General features: G+C 51.2%; 1 protein-coding gene across 3 annotated transcripts in view; it reads left to right on the forward strand.

Annotated features, from left to right (window-relative positions):
* Positions 1 to 8,410: 8,410 nt before the first annotated feature.
* A4GALT (alpha 1,4-galactosyltransferase (P1PK blood group)) overlaps positions 8,411 to 23,165 on the forward strand; it is a 37,002-nt gene continuing 22,247 nt past the window's right edge. Inside the window, exon 1 of one of the 3 annotated variants that reach the window (XM_064590525.1) lies at positions 8,411 to 8,434. The gene's annotated coding sequence lies outside the window, so the exon portion shown is untranslated. Of the gene's footprint in view, positions 8,435 to 12,736; positions 12,873 to 23,165 lie in introns of those variants that run through there. The other 2 variants (XM_064590524.1, XM_064590527.1) reach the window with 2 other exon arrangements.

Here is a 23,165-nt window from a genome sequence, read left to right on the forward strand (position 1 = left end):
TCCTAAAGCCTCTTAAACAACACTTGGGGGGAAAAGGAAATCAAAATCCAAACTGCAGTCAATCAGAGAAAGACAATTATCATATGAGCTCATTCATGTGTGGAATTTAAGAAACAAAACAGGATCATGGGGGAAGGGAGGGGAAAATAAAACAAGACAAAGTCAGAGAGGGAGACGAACTGTAAGAGACTCTTAATCATAGGAAACAAACCGAGGGCTGCTGGAGGGGAGGGGGTAACTGGGTGATGGACGTTGAGGAGGGCACGTGATATTATATAAGCACTGGGTGTTATATAAGACTGATGAATCACTGAACTCTACCTCTGAAACATAATAAACTATATGTTATTAACTGAATTTAAATTAAAAAAAATCCAAACTACAGAACATTTAGAAGAGACCAATAAAAGCACATGTCAGAACCTTTGGGATAAGGGGTAAAGCAGGATTCTCTCTATTTTAAAGGACAAGAACCTATTTGCATTAACAAACAAGAGAGAAAGAATGAAAATTTAATCACGGCACAGAGAGGTTATGGAACATGCCCAAGAACATGGATATTTAAATTGCAGCCCCGTTGGGGCGCCTGGGTGGCTCAGTTGGTTAGGCGACTGCCTTCGGCTCAGGTCATGATCCTGGAGTCCCTGGATCGAGTCCTGCATCGGGCTCCCTGCTCAGCAGGGAGTCTGCTTCTCCCTCTGACCCTCTTCCCTCTCGTGCTCTCTGTCTCTCATTCTCTCTCTCTCAAATAAATAAAATCTTTAAAAAAAAAAAAAAAAAGCGTGCAGCAACAGGCGACCACCTAAATAACCATAAAATAGTTAAGCCAGGAGACACCAAACAGCAACATATAGGAACAAACAGGCAGCCACCTTGCCCAGTTCCAGGGGAGAAATAAAATCATGAATTAGCTTTTCTCCTATGCATCTAGAAAGGTATCAGCTGCGTCCCATCACTGGGACAATCGAGAAACGAGGCCTCCAAATCATTTCCCGTAGATCTCTCAGTGAACCTGGTGGAGAGGGATTTTGCTGGTTGTTTTGCCATGAAATACCTCCAAGGTATATTGTTAAGGGAACAAGCAAGATACACAACTGTGCATCCAAACAACTACAGAGCACGTGTGTGTGTTTTGAGGATAGATATGCTTGTATATACAAAGAATATCTCGAGAAGAGCACAGAGAATCAGCTAACAGCAGTTCCCTCTGCAGAGGGAAATTAGGTAACTGAGGATTGGGGTGAGAAGGAGGCTCACTTCTCCCCCCTACACCCTTTTTTGTAGTTTGGACCATATGCAAATATTACCTACCCTGATAAATTTTGGTCTGTTTTTTTTTAAAGATTGATTGGTTGATTTGGGAGAGAGAGAGAGCACGAGGGGAGGGAAGGGCAGAGGGAGAGAATCCTGAAGCAGACTCTCCACGGAACGTGGAGCCCAGCACGGGGCTTGATCCCATGACCCATGAGATCATGACCAGAGCCAAAACCAAGAGTCGGACACTCAACTGACTGAGCCACCCAGGCGCCCCTGGTTTTGTTTTTTATAGGACTTTTTTTTTAAGATTAAAAAACGTTTTTTTAAAGTGATATCTGCACCCAACATGGGGCCTGAACCCACAACCACAAGATCAAGAGTCACATGCTCTACTGACTGAGTCAGCCAGGCGCCCCTTGTTTTTCATAGTACTTTTTGAATTAACAGACTTTATGTTGTAGGGCAGTTTCCATTTACAGACGATTGAGCAGATAGCAGATGTTCTTAATCAAGTTGAGGAAGTTCCCTGCTATGCTAGTTTGCTGAGTGGGTGTGGGGTTTTGTCAAATGCTTTTCTCTGCAACTAGTGATATGGTTATATGATGCTTCTCCTTTAACCTTTGATGTAATTGATTGCATTAATTGAGTCTTGGATGTTGAACCAGTTTTGCATACGTGGAATAAATTCCACTTGGTCCTGGTATATAATTCTTTTCATGCATAATGGTGCTTTTAATTTGCCAATATTCTGTTGAGGATTTTTGCATCTATGTTCATGAGAGATATTGATCTACTGTTTCCCTTTCTTGTAAGGTCTTTGTCAGGTTTTGGTATTAGGGTAATGCTGGGGTCATTTGTTTCTGTTCTCTCTAAGGGATTATAGATCATCGGTGGAATTTTTTTCCAAATGTTTGGTAGAATTCACCAGTGAGACCATTTGGGCCTGGTGCTTTCTGTTTGGGAAGGTTATGCAGGAGAAATGTTCTATAATCTTATAATTAAATCTTCCTGAGGCCTGTTGTTTTTGGCAGGCCACAGTCCATGGGCTATGACCTTCAGAGGAGTTTCTTAGTCATTTTTTTTCCTTCCCTTATGTAAGACCAGAAGGCCAGAGGACGTGGAGTTGGCTAATTTCCCTTTCCCCGGTGGGATAAGGTTCTGGTACAGTCCTATCTTTAAGGGTTGGCTTTGCTACCAAAGGAGTTCAAAACACCCCTCTCCCTCTTCCCAAATACACTGCTTTGGCATATTGATTATGCTGGATTAAAAGCACTTGAAAAGTGGATGCCAACCGGGTACACTCTGACCTTCCCCTTTTCCTTCTGAAAACAGGAAATAAAATGCCCATGTCAAAGGTGCCTTCTCTGTACCAGGAGGAAGAAACAGAAAGTTAAGGCCAAGAGAAATTTGCACAAACAGACTTTGTTAGAATAACTCTTACCTTCCTTTAGTCTTCCCACAGATTTTAGTTACTTTTCCACAATTGCTACTCTGTATTCAACCTTGTATCTTGGGCCTTATTATTCTTGGGGTCTTCATTTGTCTTGTGAGAGCACCCAAGTACTTGTAAATAAAATTTGTATGCTTTTCTGCTGTTAATCTGTTTTTGTTTTTGCTCCTGATTTTTAAAAAGATTTATGTATTTATTTTAGAAGTGGGGAGGGGCAGAGGGTGAGGGAGAGAGAGTCTTAAGCAGATCCTGAGCTGAGCATGGAGCCCGACATGGGGCTTGAGCTCATGACCCTAAGATCTCATCCCGAGCCAAAACCAAGAGTCCAACGCTTAACTGACGGAGCCACCCAGGCGTCCCCTGTTCTTGTTTTTTTTTAAAGTAGGCTCCATGCCCAGCATGGAGCCCAATGTGGGGCTTGAACTCACGATCCTGAGATCAAGACCTGAGCTGAGATCAAGAGTTGGACGTTTGACCAACTAAGGAGCCACCCAGGCGCCCCCGTCTGTCTTACATCAGTCCCAGCTGGAAACCCTAAGAGGGTAGAGGAAAATGTGTACTACTTCTGCATTACAGAGAATAGAAAGAAGAATAGAATGCCTGTGATGTATGTCAAAATAGTTGGTTTTCCCCTTTCCCTGCCCAAAGCTCAGCCTGAAAGTGTGGGGATTTCCTTGAGCTTTTATCTTTTTTTTTTTTAAAGATTTTATTTATTTACTTATTTGAGAGAGAAAGAGAGAAACAGCGTGAGAGGGGATAGGGTCAGAGGGAGAAGCAGGCTCCCCGCTGAGCCGGGAGCCCGATGTGGGACTCGATCCCAGGACCCTGGGACCATGACCTGAGCCGAAGGCAGTCGCTTAACCAACTGAGCCACCCAGGCACGCGAGCTTTTATCTCTTGAGCTGGTCTATCCTGAGCCTCTAGCAACTGTCAAGTATAGCTCAAGTGTTCCTGCCAGGACCAGCTCCAGCTTCAGGCTTTTGCTCCTCAGCAGCCGTGATTCTCTGTATCTGCCTCTCTCCAGTCTTTGGGCCACTGGTTTGCCCTGTGACCCCAATTCTCTAATGGATCTGAGAAAAGTTGTTGATTTTCAGTTGGCTCAGCTTCTTTTGTTGTTATTGTGAGGATGGGAATGATGGCCTCCAAGCTCTTTACATGTTGCCCTGGAAATTGAACATTCTCATTTTTTTTTAAGAGGGGAAAAAAAAACCCTACCGCTCTGATGGTAAATACTTGGTCACTCTCTTGATGTGCCTTTGAACCCTGGTGCTGCTCGGGGCTCTGTCCAGATATCCATCACTGCACTCCAGCCCAGTCTGTCCTTGGAGCCCGAGCTCCAAAGCCCATCTGCCTTTGACCTCCCACCCGGACAGCACAGGAGCCTCAGTGCATCTCAAACACACGCCCGATTTGAATTCACCATGATTCTCCCCCAAAGCAGCCACACCCAGGTTCCCCATCTCAAATGACAGGTATCCAGGGACCCACGCCAGAAACCTAGCTTCCTTCCAGAGGCCTGCCTCTCCTTGACCCACAGCCCTTGGGTCCCGTGGCGTCTGCAGCTGGCCCGTTTACCCACAGCCATCCCAGGCACCTGCTGTAGAGCGGTCTCAGCATCCTTTCTCTGGGTTCTCTGAGTGGCCTCCTCGTTGGCCCCTGTCAGCACCCTCTATGCTTTCCCACTGCTACCAGGGACGTCTTCCCCTAAAACATCCACTCATGCCCCGCCCCAGCATGCCAACGACCATGGGCCCCCAGGTGTGTGCAGGATAAACTGTAAATCATTTCTGGGTCACAACATTGGTTTAGATGACCCTGGTACCTGCTCTGTTCTCTGACTAGAAGCCCCTCCCTGTCCCCAGCATCTTCTTCTTCCAAAACTGCTTGCTTCCTTTCCACAATAGACCATGTGCTCTTGCTCACCCATGTGTTAGACTTAAACAGGCAGGTAGAATATTCCAGGTGAAGGCAACACCTGCCCCTCCATCTGCCTCCCATCCTGGCAGGCTCAGCTCAGACATCATCTCCTCCAGAAGTCTCCCAGACTTGAGTAAACATCAGTGGTATGCCAGCAAACGAACCACTCGCCCTCCAGGAAGGAAGCCCGGATTTGTAGTGTTGGCCAATGTTCATGGTGTAAATACTCCTGCCACGGCCAATTTCACACTACCAGTGTGCCATCTGTGAATGCGAGTTGGGAAGAGATGCCCACCATTGGCTCTCTCCAGCTGATGGGAGTTGGCTCTAGCACATAACTGGTGGATGAGCCTCTCTGGGCTCACATCCCACCTGTATTCTCCTCCATCCAAGTACTGATCACAAGGCAATGCTAAAAAACAAACAAACGTCTGGTGGCCCAACAGGACAGAGTAGCTCTATTCCCCTCCCGATGTCTCCCTGGCTGTATGACCTGAGCTCAGTGACCCAGCCTCGTTAAGCCTCTGGTTTGTCATCTGTGAAATGGTCAAAATCATATGTTCTCCCTAAGCTTGCATAGAAATTAAGTAGAGGTAGGGGTACCTAGGTGGCTCAATCGGTTAAGCGTCAGGCTCTTGGTTTCTGATCCCGTGGTGATCTCAGGGTGTGGAATTGAGCCTCGTGTTGGGCTCCATGCTCAGCCCAAAGTTGGCTTGAGATTCTCTCTCCCTCTCCCTCCCCCTCTACCCTTCCCCCTGCATGCGCACATGCGCATTACACATGCTCTCTTTCTCTCAAACAGCCTTAAAAAAAAAAAAAAAAGAAATTAAATAGATGTAAAAACTGTAAAATCCTGTTAAGAAACTAGGGGGTCAGTCAAGGAGAGGGGAAGGCCACTGTAAGGCTGAGGACCAACAAGAGCAAAGAGAGCAGCATGAAGAAGAGGATGTGTCCCCTTTGTTGGAGGAAACTGTGACTCCAGGGCAGGAAGGCAGGGGGCAGATCCAGAAAGGTAGGCTTTGGAGGGCAGTCTAAAGGGGCAGGACCTCATCCTCAGCCCTGGGAGTTTTGGGAAGTTCAAAGAGAAAAACTGGACCAAATACCCTAGAAGCGGGACAGCAGTCAGGGGCTGCTGGGAGTGGACACGGAGCTGGCCGGGAAACACCCTTCCAGAGTCTGGGCCTGGATGTAGGGACAGAGGAGAGGGCTGGAGGCAGGGGTGTTTGTTTTCATCCCCAGAAATGGGTTGACAGCCTTGGGTATCTTAGTTATCAAGCTCAGGAGGCAAGAGGCTCGTTAAGCATCCTGGGAAATTTCCTGATATAGCCAAGGATGGGGAAGAGCCCCATCCTGGGGAAGAGGCTTTGGTGAAAGAAACCAAGGTCCATTGCATTTGCCTGGAAAAAAGACTTAACTTCAACTTCATCAAAGGACCCTGCTTCCAGGCCCTCCATGGCTCTCTGTTAATTCTGTTTGGCAAGACTCAAAAGCCCTGTGTGAGCTGGGGTCTTGCTGCTCAAAGAGTGGGTCTGGGACCACCAGTAGCTGCAGCTGGGAGCCTCTCAGAGTCTGCCTTGCAACCCGTCCCCCGGGGAACCGCGTGCACGGTGAGTCCTGGCTTCAGTCCCAGGCCCCTGTCCATCTTGCATTTCCAGGACCTCAAACATTGTGGACGCCTCAGAAAGGCCTGAGTGTGGGACTGCTGATGGGCTGAGGGCTGCCACAGGGGGTGAAAGGAGCAGGCGTGTTTGAGGCAGCGAGGAGGTGAGATCGTCCAGACTCGGCGGTTGGCTGCCTCACGCAGGGGCGGTGGGGTGGCGGAGCAGGGAGAGAGGAGAGGGGGGCCCAAGAGGTTGATGCTGCCGTTTCCAGTGGCTCTGGGTCCTGCAGCTCCTCTGTGGGCTGGACGAGGGCTCAGCTTTGGAAGGCCAGGGTAGGATGGAGGCCAGCCCACATGTGCGTGAGACGCCTGAAGGGGCCTGGAAAAGGGCCAGGGACTCCAGAATGGAAGGGATGGGTGGAGGACGGAGAGTCGTCCGGAGGATGGCCAGTCAGAGGGCAGGAGGCTAAGAGCGCGGAGAGTTTATGGTAAACAGCCTAATGCCACCAGGAAGTCAGAAATTCAGCCCGTAAACCCCCCCGGTGAGTTTGCAGATGGGGCTATTACAGTCAGGAGACCTCGGTCCCCAGAGAGGACGGCCACAGCTATGTGGACTTCCTTCCCTAAAGCTCCTCTATGTTATAAACGAAACTTCGAAATCCAATTCATCTGGAGTATTCCAACCTTGATTATAAACTTGATTAAGTATATCTCTGTCAACAGTATAAACCGCGATTGCAGATTTCTCATGGCGAGGTCCGAGAACAGCTCTGTCATAACCTTTATACTTAAAAACTCTTCTGAAATGTCAAGGCCATAGGCACCATTTCCATCCTTGCTTTTGTTTCTTCTTAGGGATTTTGCTGTACTTGTTTGCTTTCTCCCTAGAGCTTTGGTGATGAAATTTGGATACCAGCTCATGTTTACGATAATCTCCCAGGACAAGCTGAGGTCACTGGATCTGGATGTTTGATTTGGGTCCTCAGTCAGGCACTGGGACACAGGGCTTAGCTGCCTCTCCTGGGATGAGACTTGGCTAAGTAGCCACTGTGGACCTCCTCTGTGAAGCCCCGTTCTCCTGGACAACCGACGGTGACCTCCACGCTATGCACCTGAGGGAGTCTTGTCCACCCCAGAGTTTCCGTGGGGTCCCCAGAACATGCAAGTCCATTCTCCTTTCTTTGGTGTATTCTAGGCCTCCAGCCCAGAGCTCCAAGTTTATTCTTTTCTGATTACACAGATAAAGCAAACACATCTCTCTAATTTGTTAACAACAATAAAATAAAAAAACCCAACAAGATACACAGACCAATGCATCCCAACTTAAGCTCAATAAAAATTCAAACAAGTCATATGACAGTCATCTTTCTTATATTACAACTCTCTTGGAATGCCTTATATTAACCTTTCTCCTCTGAGTATCATTATAACCATGACCGTTCATATATTCCAGTTAACCGTAATTATTTCAACCGATAGTTTTTGATGCTCATATTAGTAAAGCTTGGTTCGTGTTGGGGGAGACTTTTGATGGTTCCATTGTCTCTCCTCTGCTCCCCTAATATTTCTGAGGGTGACTTTACTTTCTGGCCACACCAGGGTATCCCGGACCATTCTCATTTTCTCTTTATGTTCCAAAGAATCCTGGTTTCCTTTAGGGGAGAAGGTCTTAGAGGCAAAAGTCTGGGCACTGGGGTGTCCCTGAGACGTGGGGATGGTTCAGAAACTCCTGTGGCTTTTAGGACACTCTGGTCAGAAACGAAACCAGAAATGCTTCTATGTTTTTAAGGTCATATGTTTACACAAATTCTTGCAGTCTGTGGTTCTATTTTTTTTTTTAAGATTTTATTTATTTATTCATGAGAGACAGAGAGAGAGACAGAGGCAGAGGGAGAAGCAGGCTCCCCACAGAGCAGGGAGCCCGATGCGGGACTCGATCCGAGGACCCTGGGATCATGACCTGAGCCAAAGGCAGACGCTTAACCGACTGAGCCACCCAGGCGTCCCAGTCTGTGGTTCTATTAACAAAGGTTAACGATATTGTTGTTGTTAATCCGATATTGACAGGATTGACAGGCAGGTCAGTGTGACACTAGCAAGAGCCCTCAACCCGGAGGGGGACAGGAAGCAGACGAGAACGGGCACCGGGGACCAGAAAGGGAAGGATCGCAACAGAGCAGAGATGAGTCTTTTGAGAAACCTGGCTGAAGGTAAGAGAGCCTTGGAGGTCACGAGGTAAGGGAGGAGGTTGTTTTGCTTTTTGATTTCTTGTCCTTTTTATTAAGATGGGCGAGGATGCAGCTTGCTTAATGGGTGGAGCAGAAAGTGTCAGTAGTGAAAGGCTGAATCAAATAGGATTCTTCTATGTACAAGGAAAAAAGATCTAGCTCATCTGGTTAAACCAAACTGTAAAATGGGGAGGCCTGTGGGCCACGCAGGTCAGGCCACGGGGACACACAGGCTCCGGAGATGGCCCGTTCCCCTGCCTGTGTCTCATGGCTCAGCCTCCCGAGGAGGTAGGCTCTATTCAGAGATGGGCCCTCCCCTCATGTGGTGGCCAGACACCACCGAGCTCTAGTCTACACCCTCCCCACTCCTTGTCCAGAAGCAAAACACACCCAGAGCCCGTGCAGAAGAAAGAGGACACATCTTTCTCCCAGACTTCTGCAAAAAACCCAGGGCGGCCAGACTGGGCGTCTCTGGCAGCACTTTACACATGGGTAAACTGAGGCCACAGCAGGGCTGACATGTGGGCTCTTCCATCCCCACCTACTTCCTCCATGCACTCCCTTCAGTTTCCCCCAACAGCCAGGCCAGAGCAGACCGAGGGGGGTTTGACCTCGGAGTCTGCCAAGGGCTTGGTCTCTGGCAAACTCCAGTTCTAATCTCTGTCCACCCTGACGTGCTCTGTGAGCTTGGCAAGTTCCAACTCAGCCTCAGTTTCCTCATCTGTAAAGTGGGGATGGTGACAGCATGATCTCAGAGGGTTGTGAGTTTAAATAAACTGCTAGGAGGGACAGCTAGAAGGGATAGCTGTTCTTCCCCTGCGCCGTTAGGAAGAGCTTGTGGGGCTGGGCATAGCCAGGAAGGGGCTCCCCTAAGAAGGTCACCTCCTCTCAATTCTCTTTCAATTCTTCTGCTTAGGTCCAGGGGCGAATCTATTCTAGGTGCTTTGATACCTTGCTACACTTTGTGAATCTCACATTTTAATAAGGAGAGGGTAGGAGGGGGGAGCCTGGGTGGCTCAGTCGTTAAGAGTCTGCCTTCAGCTCAGGTCATGATCCCGGGGTCCTGGGATCGAGCCCCGCATCGGGCTCCCTGCTCCGTGGGAAGCCTGCTTCTCCCTCTGCCTCTGCCTCTGCCTCTCTCTCTGTCTCTCATGAATAAATAAATAAAATCTTAAAAAAAAAAAAAAAAGAGAGGGTAGGAGGGCAAAGGGGTCCCCAGAGCTGTAGAACATTGTTTGTTGTTTTTTAAAGATTTTATTTATTTAGAGGTGCCTGGGTGGCTCAGTCGGTTGAGCATCTGCCTTCGGCTCAGGTCATGATCTCGGGAGTCCCAGGATGGAGTCCTACATCGGGCTCCCTGCTCAGCGGGGAGTCTGCTTCTCCCTCTGCCCCTCCCCCCTCTTGTGCTCTCTCTCTCTCTCTCTCAAATAATAAAATATCTTTTAAAAAAGATTTTATTTATTTATTCATGAGAGAGAGAGAGGGAGGCAGCAGGCAGAGAGAGAAGCAGACTCCCCGCTGAGCAGGGAGCCCGATGTAGGACTCCATCCTGGGACTCCCGAGATCATGACCTGAGCCGAAGGCAGATGCTCAACCGACTGAGCCACCCAGGCGCCCCCCTAGAATATTGTCATTTTTACTGTTGCCTTCTATTCTAGGCTAGTAATAGTGGTATCCTATCTAGGACAGTAATATAAAGTTTCCTTTTAAAATACATTTATTGAAATGAAAAAGCCAATACAAAGAAAAAGGGTTGTGAATATTACCACTGGTGAAATCCTACGGGTTCATTCATTCTACACGTGTGCTGAGTGTCCAGTCACTCTGTTCCAGACACTGTTCCAGGAGGGAGACATAGCAGTGAACAAGTCAGCAGGAACCCCCGCTCTGTGGAACTCACAATCCCGTGCAGAGGACAGGCATTAAAATACATGTATAAGTGAAAAACATAAAGCATGTCACATGGTGGTAAGCGTATGGGGGAAAATCGAGGTGAGAAAGCAGTGAGTGGGGAGTGCATGCCTGATCTGAGACAGGGAGGTCACGGAATACTCACTCAGAAGCCGACATTGAAGCTTGAACCTGAAGGTGAGGGAGAGAGCCACGTAGGTATCTAGGCAAGGCTGTTCCAGGCGGAGAGCCTGTTCGAGCGAGAGGAAAGGCCCTGGAGGGGGTGAGCGCCAGCAAGGAGGCCAGCGTGGCTGGGCAGGGTCCCCATCCAAGAAAGGGATGAGGCCACGGTGAGGCAGGGGCTTTTCTTCTGAGCTCAGTGAGGAGCCACTGGAAGGGTTTGGCCAGAGGAGGGATGTGGCCTGACCTCCTTCTCCCATCATCCCTCGGGCTGCTGTTTGGACCGGGGAGTGGGGGAGGCAGAACTACAGGCCAGACGAGGTCCCTGGGGAGAGGCTAGTGGCTTGGACAGGGGGAGGGGTGAGAAGTGTCAGATTCTGGACATATTTTCATCTTTTTCAAGGCGGATCTGATAGCATTTGCCATTGGCGTGGGTGTGGGGAAGGTGTGTGGTGGGCGGAGAGGAGTCAGGGCTTGGGGCCCAAGCGGCAGGAAAGGGAGCTGTCCTTAACTGAGATGGGGGAGATGCAGGACAGCGTGGGGGAGACCGGGCTGCTGGCTGGAGCCCTGTAAGGGAGCACAGTTAGAAATGTGCCTTCACCTGGGTGGCTCAGTTGGTTAAGCGACTGCCTTCGGCTCAGGTCATGATCCTGGAGTCCCAGGATCGAATCCCACATTGGGCTCCCTGCTCGGCGGGGAGTCTGCTTCTCCCTCTGACCCTCCCCCCTCTCATGTGCTCTCCCTCTCTCATTCTCTCTGTCTCAAATAAATAAATAAAATCTTAAAAAAAAAAAAAAGTGTTAAAAAAAAAAAAAAGAAAAGAAATGTGCCTTCAGGGAGAGGTCCGGGCTGCGGGCCACATCTGGGCGCCATGCGCAGATAGATGCCTCCAAAGCCAAGGGTTGGACGACAACATCAAGGTAAAGAGTCGGGGAAGGAGCAGAAGATCAAGAGCTGAGCACAGCCTGTGGAAACTTCTAGAGGCTGGGGAGAGAAGGGGGTCCGCGGAGGAGGATGAGGGTGGGCACAGAGGAGAAGTGGTCAGGTGTGGCATCTGGGAAACCAGAAGAGTAAAGTGCTTCAGAGAACAGGGAGTGGGCAGCAGTGACAGGTGCTGCTGGAGGGACCAGTGAGGCAAGGAGCAGGCTCCATGTGGACCTAGGAACATGGGCATAGCTGGGGACCAAAATGACAGATTTAGTGGGCTAGTGGGGGTAGGGGTTTGAGGGACAAAGGAGGGGAAAAACCGGAGAGACAGGACTTTTGCTATAAAGGGAAGGACAAAGGTGAGGCAGTAGGGAAGGGGAGCGGGTTAGGGGATCCTAAGGGGGTTTTGGTTTTAAGATTGGAGAAGTACCTAAAGGGGTTTTGGTTTCCTTCTTTTGGTTTTTAAGATAGGAGAAGTGTGTGGGTTGATGAGAAGGAGCAGGGCGGGGGAGACTCTTGGTTTCAGGTTAGGTGGTGATCTCAGCAGAGTTGCTGAGTCAGTGTGGGCTTGAAGGGTGGCAGCTTGTGGACAAGGGGAGGGGGTCCTGCGGTCCCTTGGGTCCTGGGAGGGAAGGCAGCGCATAAGTACCAGGTCAGGAGGCTGCAGATGGGTGGTGGAAGCCCATGGGAATTTTCTTCCCATTCGTTCATTCAAAGGCACCTACTAAGTGCTAGGCTGTTGCAGGGCTGGGATGGAGAGTTTTCATGTTCTCAAAGGTGGCCTGGGGACCAGTCATCCGCTGAGGGGGAGGAGGAGCCCCGAGGAGTGAGGACAACCAGCCGGCGGCCAGTGGACCCGGAGGAGAGTGAGTGGGGCCAGGACGCAGCAGCAACAAGGGCCTTCGGAAGTTGTGAAGGTTCAAGCAAATAAGGGAAATTCGGCAAAACACTGAGCCACGCCGCAGGCCGAGCGTTCAGCACCAGTCACAGCTGGGGCGTGCGGTGGGGAGGTTCGTGAGTGTGTTCTAGGCTGTGGCATCAGGCAGGCCCGGTTCCAATACTGACACTGCCCCTTCTCAGTTGCATGACCTTCAAGGGACTTAACGGCCGAGCCTCAGTTTTCTCATCTGTTAAGTGGGGAAATCGGATTACAAGCCCACAGAGTAGGCGACAGGGAGGCCAGGGGAGCGCTCCGGACCTGTTGACGGCGGTCCAGGCCGGCGCGGGGGCAGCGGGGACGCGCGGGGCCGAGGAGCCGGGACCCAGCGGGGGCGGCGGGCGGGGCGGCGCTGACCACGCCCGGGCCGGAGGGGCGGTGCTCCCGCCGCCGGACTCCCGGCACCGCCGCCCGCCGCCCGCCGCCCGCCGGCCCGCGGGACCAGCTCGTCCGCTGCCGCCGCCGCCGCCGCCGCGGGAGCCGGAGGTACCCGGGCCGGCGCGCAGGGGGCGGCGGGCGGGGGCTCCCGGGCGCGGGTCGGGGTGCCGCGAGAAGGCGGGGGTGGGCTGCGGGGGGGCGGGGAGGGCTCGGCCGCCGCCCGGGCCACCTGTTCGGAGGGACATCTGCGGGCGCACCGACTGGGCGCGGCGGTCCCCGGCTAAGTGCGCCCCGAAGTTGAGCGCGGCGGCTGCACCGGCGCCTGGCCGGCGAGGGGAGCAGCAGCCCCGCCCGGGCCCGGGTCCCGCGCCGGCGGAGAGGGTCGTGGGGCGGGAGGCCCGGGGGCGAGGCGCGCCGCTCCGCTCCGCTCCGGGGCGCGGACGGGTCTCGGGAGGCCTGGCCGCCCCGCCGCGCTCGCTCCTGGCCCCGGAGGGGGGGCGGCTGGGACAGCGCCGGGGAGCGGCCTGCTGGAGGGGAGACTGCCGGGGGCGGGAGGCGTCGGCCCGGGTCGAGGGGCGGGGGGGTGCCTTGGCTTCGGACGTGCCGAGGTGGGGGGGGGCCCTGCAGGTGGAGGGGAGGGCCTGGGTCGGAGCGCCCCTTTCCCTTCTCAGGGATCCCGACCCGCCGACGACCCGTCCTTCCGGCTCGCTTCGCTCCCTCCCTGCTAGCCAGATGGGAACCCCTGAGTGGGAGTTGTGATGTGCTTGGGAGCGGCTCTGGCAGGGGTCTCTGAGTCCACTGCCCTTCGCTGCTGGGGGGCGGGGACGCTTGCCTCAGTTTCCTCATCTGACACCCTGGAATAGACGGTCCCACTTCCTGGGCAGGCTCAGCTGAGCCTCTGGCTCTGAGAGGGTTAAAAAGCGTCTCCCCTGCATCCACCCCTCCCTCAGGAGGACACCCTTTGCGCCTCCTGTCTCCCGGAGATGCTGAGTGATTGCCTGCTCCTCGCAGGCCCCTTGGTCTTGGGGGCCGGCAGAAGCAGGGCTCAGGTTGGCCAGGACTCTACCCTCCACACCTAGGTCTGCGCTCCGTGTTCCCTCTCGGAGATCCCCTAGGGGGGACTCCCCCAGGTGGGCCCAAATACAAAAGAAAGGGAGAGGCGAGATGGAATCCTCTGACAGCTTGCCATAAGAGGACAGACTCCCAAATAGAAATTCTGAAAATTGTCTCCTTTCCTTATTCCGACGGAAGCCCTTCTAGCTGCCTAGGTTAAAGGTCCAAACTGGGACAGGGGGCAGAGTAAGAGGAGGTGGCTGCCTGGGACATTTGCGACAGGACTGGAAGTAGGGACAGATGAGAAAGGGAAGCTTGAAATGTGGAAATAGCTCTTTCCTCCCCCACCGCCTTCCTCCCCAGCGGCCGCTGCCCCTCCTGGCCCTCCGTCCAGGCAGGTGGGCTGTAGGGCTCCACCAGCCACCTGCTCACCCAAGCTCTGCGCGCCCCGATGTGCCTCTGGAATGCACTTCCTCCCAACCGTCGGACCTCCTAAGTGAGCTCACAATTCCTGCTAAATGCCCTGTGTTTTCATTGTGCCACTCCTGTCCAGACTGGAAACTTCTAGAGGAAAGGAACCTTACCTGAAACCTCAGTGCCCAGCCCAGCACATAGTCAGTGCTCCCTAAATGTTGCTTGGAATGAATTAACTGTAGGGAGTAGGGGGGAGATGACATATTTGCACCACTTGGAGAATCCTACTGTTAAATTTCGCCATTTTTGCCGAACTTTTTAAAAAAACACTTTTTAACATATTTGAATATATCTTGTCTATAGAAATTTTTCAAATTCCTCACCTCTCTCAAACCTTTTTAAAATATTTTTCAGTGTTTACCTGAAAGGGAACACATTGGAAATTTAGGCTCTTTGGGATAACGTTACGTTGAACTTTTGCACGTACACATTGCCCGATTTTTCCTGGAAAGAGCATCACCTGGTCGTCACTGCATTTGAACCTCTAGAAGGGTTCTACCTAGAGCCAGCTGGCTCTCCAGAGGGACTGTACTGTTTCGTACTTCCTCAGGCTGCGAGTGTGCATTTCTTGTTATTTCCTAGAAATGAAATTGCTGAATCAAAGAACATGAACGTCTAGGATCTTTGTGTGATTCCCACCCCCCACCCCACCCCCGGTTTTATTGAGCTGTGACTGACACGCAGCACCGTGTAAGCTGAAGGTGTACAGAGTGATTTGGCAAATATATGTGCCTTGGGAAGTGACCACAAAATGTGAGTTTCTGATTCATCTGTTTGAGCTCATCAGCAAGGTATTTGCCTCTTGTCTGGTCTCTTGGTGGCAAAGACCTCCTCCCAGATTATCATTTGGCTTTTATTTTTGCTGCTGCTGGTGTGTGTTTTGAAAGAGCACATTTTTTCTTTTTACTTTACTTTATCTGTGTGGGTGCTTTTCGATAAAGGAGACTTGGCTGCATTTATGAGCTGACAGGAAGGAGCCAGAAGACCGAGTGGCTGAGTCCCAGAGGAGAGGCAGGTCCCTAGATTGAGGTCCCAGAGGATGCAGGAGGTGGGGGTGTCTGGCACTGGTCGAGGGACCTTCTGAGCTGGTGAGGACAGGAGGCAAAAGGGAAGGGCCCGGCTGACACCTTATGAACTGGCTTTGATCTTCATGTGGAGGGAGGTGGAAAAGCTCAGTGGAGAGAAAAGGTTGTGGTCCTCAGGCCCCCAGCTCCCAGTGCTGTTTGCAAGCCTCATCCCCTGGAGTCCTCCCTGCTTCCCTGGGAGGTAGCAGGTGTTACCCACCCCTCCCTCCCCCAACGGACAGACTCTTGAGGGAGGGGAAAGTGCCTTGTTCAGGTTCAGTCAGCTGATGAGTGGCAGGGATGCATTCAAAGTTGGCTCTCCTGGCATCAGCTGCATGCCCTTGAGACTCTCTCTCCTCTTGGTGCCCCCATTTCTAGTAGGTATCAGGAAGCTGCACCCATCTTACTCAGTGAGTGAGAGTCCCTTCCTCTCCTGTCTCTGTTTTCCCTCTGGACAGACCTCAGTGGATCCAGAAGCTTCCAGTGGAAGCTGAGTTGGCCACAGGACTAGAAGAGCCCCTTCCCTTCTGGCTGGTGCCCGCACACTCTGCCCTGTGCCCATACTCTCCAGCGGGAACACACCGCACATTATGGAAGTCAGACCTGTGCAAAGTCTGAATTGGCAAACGGGGAGCTAGGTGAACAGGCGCATGAGAGTGAAGCAGAAGTGGTCTCCACATTCACCCAACAGACTTGATTTGAAAGAGCAGAATCCCTCGTCGCAGATGTAGACACAGAGCCCAGAAAGGTCCCTGCCCCCACCAACTCTCCAGTTGTCTGAGGTCTTCATTTGCACCTTCCCATCAGGTCTCCAAGGCAGCCTCCTGAGTTGGGGGGTGGGCCATGGATTGAGCCCTTACTAGGTGCTAGACACTTTATTATTTAACCCCCTCTGCAGGGGCGCCTGGGTGGCACACTCGGTTGAGCGTGTGTCTGCCTTGGCTCAGGTCATGATCCTGCCAGCCTGGGATCAAGCCCCACATCCGGCTCTCCACTCAGCAAGGAGTCTGCTTCTCCTTCTCCCTCTGCCCCCCCCCCCCCCGCTCATGCTCTCTCTCAAAATAAATAAATAAAATATTAAAAAAAAATAATAACGCCCTCTATCATCCTGTACTATTCTTCCCATTTTACAGATGAGGAAACTGAGGCTCAGGGTTAAGTGCCTTTTCTTTATTGCGGTGAGTTTGAGCCTCCAGCTCCAGAGCAGTCCCAGGTGAACTTGGCTGGGCCACAGGCAGACTCCTTCCACCTGACAAGGGGCGTTGAAATCCCAGCTGTGCCTTGGTTCCCTCAACTCTTAAACTGTAGTTGATAAGAGCACCTGCCTCAGGGCTTATCGGGAGGATTAAATGAGTTACTCCACGAAAACCACTTTGACCAGTGTCTGTGCAGAGTAAGCCCTCAGGAAATGGTATACTATTGTTACTATTAACCAGCAGCTCCACGCCTGACAGGGAGCCTTTCAGAAATGTCAGCTCAAGCAGCTCACCCCTCCTCTCCCCATGCTGAGGGTAATGGGAAGGCGGGCGCGTCCTGACACTGGAAAGAATATGGACTTTTTTTTTTTTTTAAAGATTTTATTTATTTATTTGACAGAGAGAGACACAGCGAGAGAGGGAACACTAGCAGGGGGAGTGGGAGAGGGAGAAGCAGGCTTCCCGCCGAGCAGGGAGCCCTATGCGGGGCTCGATCCCAGGACTCTGGGATCGTGACCTGAGCTGAAGGCAGACGCTTAACAACTGAGCCACCCAGGCGCCCCAAGAATATGGACTTTTTATTTTTATTTCATTTTTTTAAAAGATTTTATTTATTTATTTGACAGAGAGACACAGCGAGAGAGGGAACACGAGCAGGGGGAGTGGGAGAGGGAGAAGCAGGCTTCCCGCGGAGCAGGGAGCCCAATGTGGGGCTCGATCCCGGGAGCCCGGGATCATGACCTGAGCCAAAGGCAGACGGTTAACAACTGAACCACCCAGGCACCCCCTTTATTTTTTTTTAAGATTACTTATTTATTAGAGAGAGAGCGTGCGCGTTCTCTAATAAATAAAGCAGAGGGAGAGGGAGAAGCAGGGCTCAGTCTTCGGACCCTGAGACCATGACCTGAGCCAAAATCAGATGCTTAACCGACTAAGCCGCCCAGGCGCCCAGAGAACGTGGAGTTTTAAAAACCTTTCTGGAGACAAGATAATGATCCGTACCTACAACTTTAAATTACGTTTCCTTTGACCCAAGAGGCTCATTTCTAGGAACCAGTCCTACAGAAGTAATTAAGGATGTGCTCAAAGACGTGAGTGCTAAGATATTCACCACGGTGTTGTCTGTAAAAGCAGAGAGATGGAAACCACAGTTCCAGGAGTCAGGACAGGACATAGGCAAAGTGAAGGATGGGACTGCTATATGAGATTCACTGTCACTCTGCAAAATTAGGGTACAGAGCTGTATTTATGGACATGAAATGAGGGCAGTGACCTCACACCATCTTCAGGGTAGAGTAAAGCAGGTGTCCCTGCAGGGTGGTGACTGGACACACACACAACCCCTCGATTGTGGAAATACGGAGACAATACTCAAAGGCATGAAGCCACGACTCTAATCACCTGTCCCCCATGCAGCCGGGAACAGCATTTTGGTGGACTCCGTAGCAAATGGCAGCTCTTCTCAACTATTCTGATTAGGAGGCTGCTGGGCAGGGGAGGGGATGCGGGGACGTCTTGGGAAGCGGGAAGCACATACTGCAGAAACGTGGAAATCCCAGAGCCTGGTGGGTTTGAGCGATGGAGTTGGTTTTCCTTTCACGTTTTTACTGTCATGTTCAAGGGCACCTGGAGTATCAGGATGGTTTTCCTTCATGCCTTGGTACTCGCACACTGATGGTGCCCTCCCTCAGTTACTGTCATTTACAGCCTCGGGAGAGTGGGCGGCGTGTGGCTAAGTGCCCACGTTCCTCTGCTTCCAGTATCCTCCACGGCCAAATGCACCCTGGGCATTCTCAGTGGGACTCACCCGGGGCCCTGAGGGTCTGCCCGTAGTCTAGGCTGTGGACGAGGCCCGGGGTTTGGGGTAAGTGCTGCTCACATGCCCACTTGTTTGGAAGGTAGCCACGAGTGCCAGTGTATAGTGGGGATCCAGGCCACAGTCCACAGTGGGAGCTGTGCTGAAATCCAGGCAGCTTCCTGGAGGTGGCCTGCTCTGCTCACCTAGGTCAGGAGAGACTCAGGGAGGAAGGACCGTCCAAGGACTCGGAGCAGACATCCCTGGGTGCAAATCCTGCCTTCCATGCTTATTAGCCCTGCTGCAGTGGGAAGGTCGCCTTTCCTCTCTGGACCTTCATTTTCTCAAATGTGAAATGGGGCTGTGGTAGTAAATGTGAAGATGTAAGAGTGATCAGTGCTTGACAGGGTGCCTGACGTGTGGTGTGTTCTTGGCAAGAGGCAGCTCTTCCCGCATATTACGGTTAAGAGGTTGCTGGGGAGGGGAGGATGGAGGGATGTTTTAAGGGAAAGGACATATTGCAGAAATCTGGAATTCCCAGAGCCCGATGGCTTGAGCAATCTGGCAGAGGTCAGCCTCTGGAAGTTGTGGGCCTGGGGAGGGGCAGGGGCTGCAGGGGAAGGCCTGGGTGGCTGGGGTGTGGAGACGTGCTTGGGGCCGAGGCAGGAAGCCAGGGAAGAGGTGGGGGGTGATAGGCCTGAGGCAGAGGACAGAGTCCTGAGCTGGGCTGTGGTCATGGGGGCTGACGTGGGAAGGAGAGATGTGTCGGAAAGATGTTCCAAGAGGGGCTCTCCCCCTAATTTCCCAGCCCTCCACCCCCCTCTCCTCTGGACTGTCCCAAGAGCCACATACCTGCTTTCTTGTTGCCACACATGGCCCGTGGTTTAGTCTCAAAAAGCAGCCAGATCCCAAAGATCTCTTTAAGACAGATGGCACACTGTAGCCCTTTAATCCTCAAAAGCTCCCAATGGCAGCCCTCCCAGTTAGAGAGACAAATTCTTCCGGTGGTCCTCAAGGCTCCCTATGACCTGGTCTCCTCATTATCTCTCTGACTTCCTCTCCTGGTACCTTCTTCCTCCCACTTTACTTACTTGGCTATTTCTTGTTTTTTAAAAGATTTTATTTATTTATTTGACACACAGAGAGAAAGCACAAGTAGGCAGAGAGGCAGGCAGAGAGAGAGGCAGAAGCAGGCTCTCCACTGAGCAGGGAGCCGGACGCGGGGCTCGATCTCAGGACCCAGGGATCATGACCTGAGCCGAAGGCAGCCGCTTAACCAACTGAGCCCTTCAGGCGCCCCCTACTCGGCTATTTCAACAACACCTCAGGCACACATGCCCCAGGACCTTTGCACTCACCGATTTCCCTCCTGGGACACACTTCCCCCAGCTAGCCCTAAGACTGGTCCTCTCACTTTCTTCAGCTCTCCGCACAAATGTCAACTTTTCAGAGAGGCATCCTTACTGGTCCGTGTGAAGTAGCACCCCCACCCCTGGGCCTCCCAGTCCAAGCTCCCTGCTGCATTTTTCCACATAGCACATTGTCATCCACCTGATGTATTTCTTAACTTATTAATTTTCTCCCACTAGAATTTCAGCTCCAGGAAGCAAAAGACGATCGGCTTTGTTCACTGCTGTCTATTTCCAGATCTTGGAGTGGGGCATGGCACATAATGGGCGTCCAAGCATTTGTTGAATGAAGGATCAGGGGACTGTGTGTGATGCCAAGGGCTTGATGGGTTTCTTTCCAAGATTTTTGTAACCAGGTTGAGCAGGAACTCTCTTATCTGTGAATTGTCATCCTTCTGGCCTTATTATCTGCCTGTGCTCTTGGCCTGGCACCAAGGGGCAGGTGGCCCTGAAATACCCTGTCTGGAGAGGTCAGCGAGGGCCATCTCTGATGGAATGAACAGAACTAGTGCTGGAGAAACCAGATCTTTCTAGAATGGTCCTTAGAGATTGTCTTTTCCAAGCTCTTTATTTTACAGATGAAGAGATTGAGACTCAGAATTGAGGAGAGAGAGGTCAGACTCCAAGATCACAGAGCAGGTGTGTAGAAGATAGCAACCAGGTCCCTTGCTTAGGCAATACGCAGTTAGCAAAGACTGTTAAGACTAAGCATTCCCAGTATGGTCAATGCTGTGTGTGCGTATCGTGCAGGACAGGGTTGGTGCTCTCTTTTGTTGCCAGTTATTTGTAATCTGTAGTACAGTAAAAAAGGAAAAAGTGAAGCAAGCTGGGAACTTTTCTTCCAAATAGAGTGAACTCAGGATTCTTTAACTCAGGCTGGACCTTATAAAAACCTTTTCCATGGGCATTTCGTTTGCCAGCCATGATCTTATCTGATGAAGATTTCTCGCTGCTACTTGTGCTTCTGTGATCGCTGGGCATAGCAAATGACCAGCACAGCAAGCTCCTCCGTACCCAGCCATCCTGGTAAGCGTGTGTATGCACATGCCAAAGACAGCAAATGTGTAGGAGTCTGGATTCATGGTAGCTTATGCTGCCTGAACTGCACATAAAGCTCAGGGGGGTGACTTCACTCTGCTCCTGAGAAGCCAACCCCAGGCAGCCTGATCCTCAGTCCATCCTCCAGTGCAGAGCTGGAGTGACCCTGGCAGGGAGCGATGGCCTTGGGGAAAGAGGTGAGATCTGCGACTTGGGGGCAGATTTACCTGCATGCAAATCCTGTCTCCCATACTTACTAGCCCTGCAGCTTTGGGAAGGTCACCTTTCTTCTCTGGGGACCAGGAAAGAGTCGGGTATTTCAATATGAAAAGTCAAAGGTATGTGACCTTGTTTTGTACCCTCAGATGGTGAGGCAGGACATGTCAATTACACTTTCTAACAGTTGTAATCGGCATCCGCCAGTGGTTTGCAGTTTGCAAATGGCATTCGCCTGGGTTAGTTACCCTATCTGATCTTGGCTTTGTGGGCAGTTTAGGGATAATTTACTCATTTGTTCAGAAAATATACGTTGGGCCTCTGCTATGTGCGAGGACCTGTGCAGGCCCCAAGGGATGCACAATGAGTAAAACAGCCTTCGCCCCTGCCCCCGAGAGCCAATGTTTACACGGTATCAGTGTGTCTTTGTGTATTTAATCAGTCCCTTCAAAAAAGACCTTGGGCTGTTTGCAGTCGGTGGCAATTGAAAACAACCTGTGACCTGTATGAATGACACTTATCTACAGATAAATGCACAGTGGTGTTACATGGTGAGAGGGTAAGCGGTTGTGTAATTTTGATAGACGTTCACTTGCCCTCCACCACTGGAGTTGAACCATTTAGCATGCCTAGCAGCCCTGGGCGGGGGGGTGCCTGTCCCCCCACAGCCTGGTCAGGAGAATGTGCTGTCCAAGTTTTGGATTTTTGCCAATCGGACAGACCCTGGGGGGGTGGGTGCTATACTGCGTGTTTCGATTTGCATTTCTCTTACTTACAAAAAGATCCTCACTCTTGCTTACATATTAAGGGGCATGTTTTGCATGTGTATGAACTGGCTTTGACCCCTTTTCTTTTTTTTTTTTTAAAGATTTTTATTTATTTGACAGAGAGAGAGAGACCGCGAGAGAGGGAACACAAGCAGGGGCAGTGGGAGAGGGAGAAGCAGGCTTCCCGCGGAGCAGAGAGCCCGATGCGGGGCTCGATCCCAGGACCCTGGGATCATGACCTGAGCCGAAGGCAGCCACTCAACCGACTGAGCCACCCAGGCGCCCCTGACCCCTTTTCTTTTGTGTCGTTGGTTGTCTTCTTGATTCCTGGGAGCCCTTTAGAGGTTCGGAAAAATCGGAACTTTGGGATCCGAGGGGGACAAAACTTACCCCAAGTTGTCCCTTCCATTTTGGATTTGCTGTTGGGATTTTGGGGGAGGACACTGGAGCAGTCAGGCTTTTTCAAGGAGTCAAAACTACTCTTCTTTTATGGCTTCTGGATGGATTTCGTACATAATTAAGAAAACTTTCCCAACTCTGAGGTTATAAAGGAATCCGCCCGTGTTTTGTTCTAAATGTTTATGGGGTTTATTATTTTACATTTGGAGTTTATCCTGGGGCATGTTCTGAGATGTGAACCCAGCCTCTATTCCAGTTGCCCAACACCTTAGAAGACTGATTTTACTGGGGCGCCTAGGTGGCTCAGTCGTTAAGCGTCTGCCTTCGGCTCAGGTCGTGATCCCAGGGTCCTGGGATCGAGCCCCGCATCGGGCTCCCTGCTCCGCAGGAAGCCTGCTTCTCCCTCTCCCACTCCCCCTGCTTGTGTTCCTGCTCTCACTGTCTCTCTGTCAAATAAATAAATAAAATCTTTAAAAAACAAAAAAAGAAGACCGATTTTACTTTACTGACTGGGGATCCTGCCTTCATTGGCTATGCAGGGACTTTATGATCGCTGTGATAACCTTTTGTCTCATTGCCCTGTTTGTTCAGACGCTAAGACTGCATTGTTTTTGTTTTCTGGTTTTTGTGTTTTCCAAAGACTGTATTGTTTTAAGTATCAACTTCATAGGATGTTTTAGTATTTGAAGAACTTCCAGTCCTTCCTCTTTTTTCCCTCGTCAGAGTTTTCCTATAGGTCTTCGCTTGTTTATTTTGGCATATGAACTTCAGAATCAATTTGTCAAATTCCAAAATCACATATGTATTTTTGCTTTTGTTTCCTTTGCCAGAGAAGACATATCGAGAAATAATGTTTCTACAGCTGAGGTCAAAGAAAGGACTGCCTGTGCTCTTTCCTAGGAATTTTATGGCTCCATGTCTCACAGCTCGGTCTTTAATCCATTTTGAGTTTATTTTTGTGGATGGTGTAAGAAAGTGGTCCAGTTTCAT

Source organism: Mirounga angustirostris, unplaced genomic scaffold (genome assembly GCF_029215605.1).
Source record: "Mirounga angustirostris isolate CCGP_5_RB_7025 unplaced genomic scaffold, mMirAng1.0.hap1 SCAF_5, whole genome shotgun sequence".
Taxonomy (NCBI): domain Eukaryota; kingdom Metazoa; phylum Chordata; class Mammalia; order Carnivora; family Phocidae; genus Mirounga; species Mirounga angustirostris.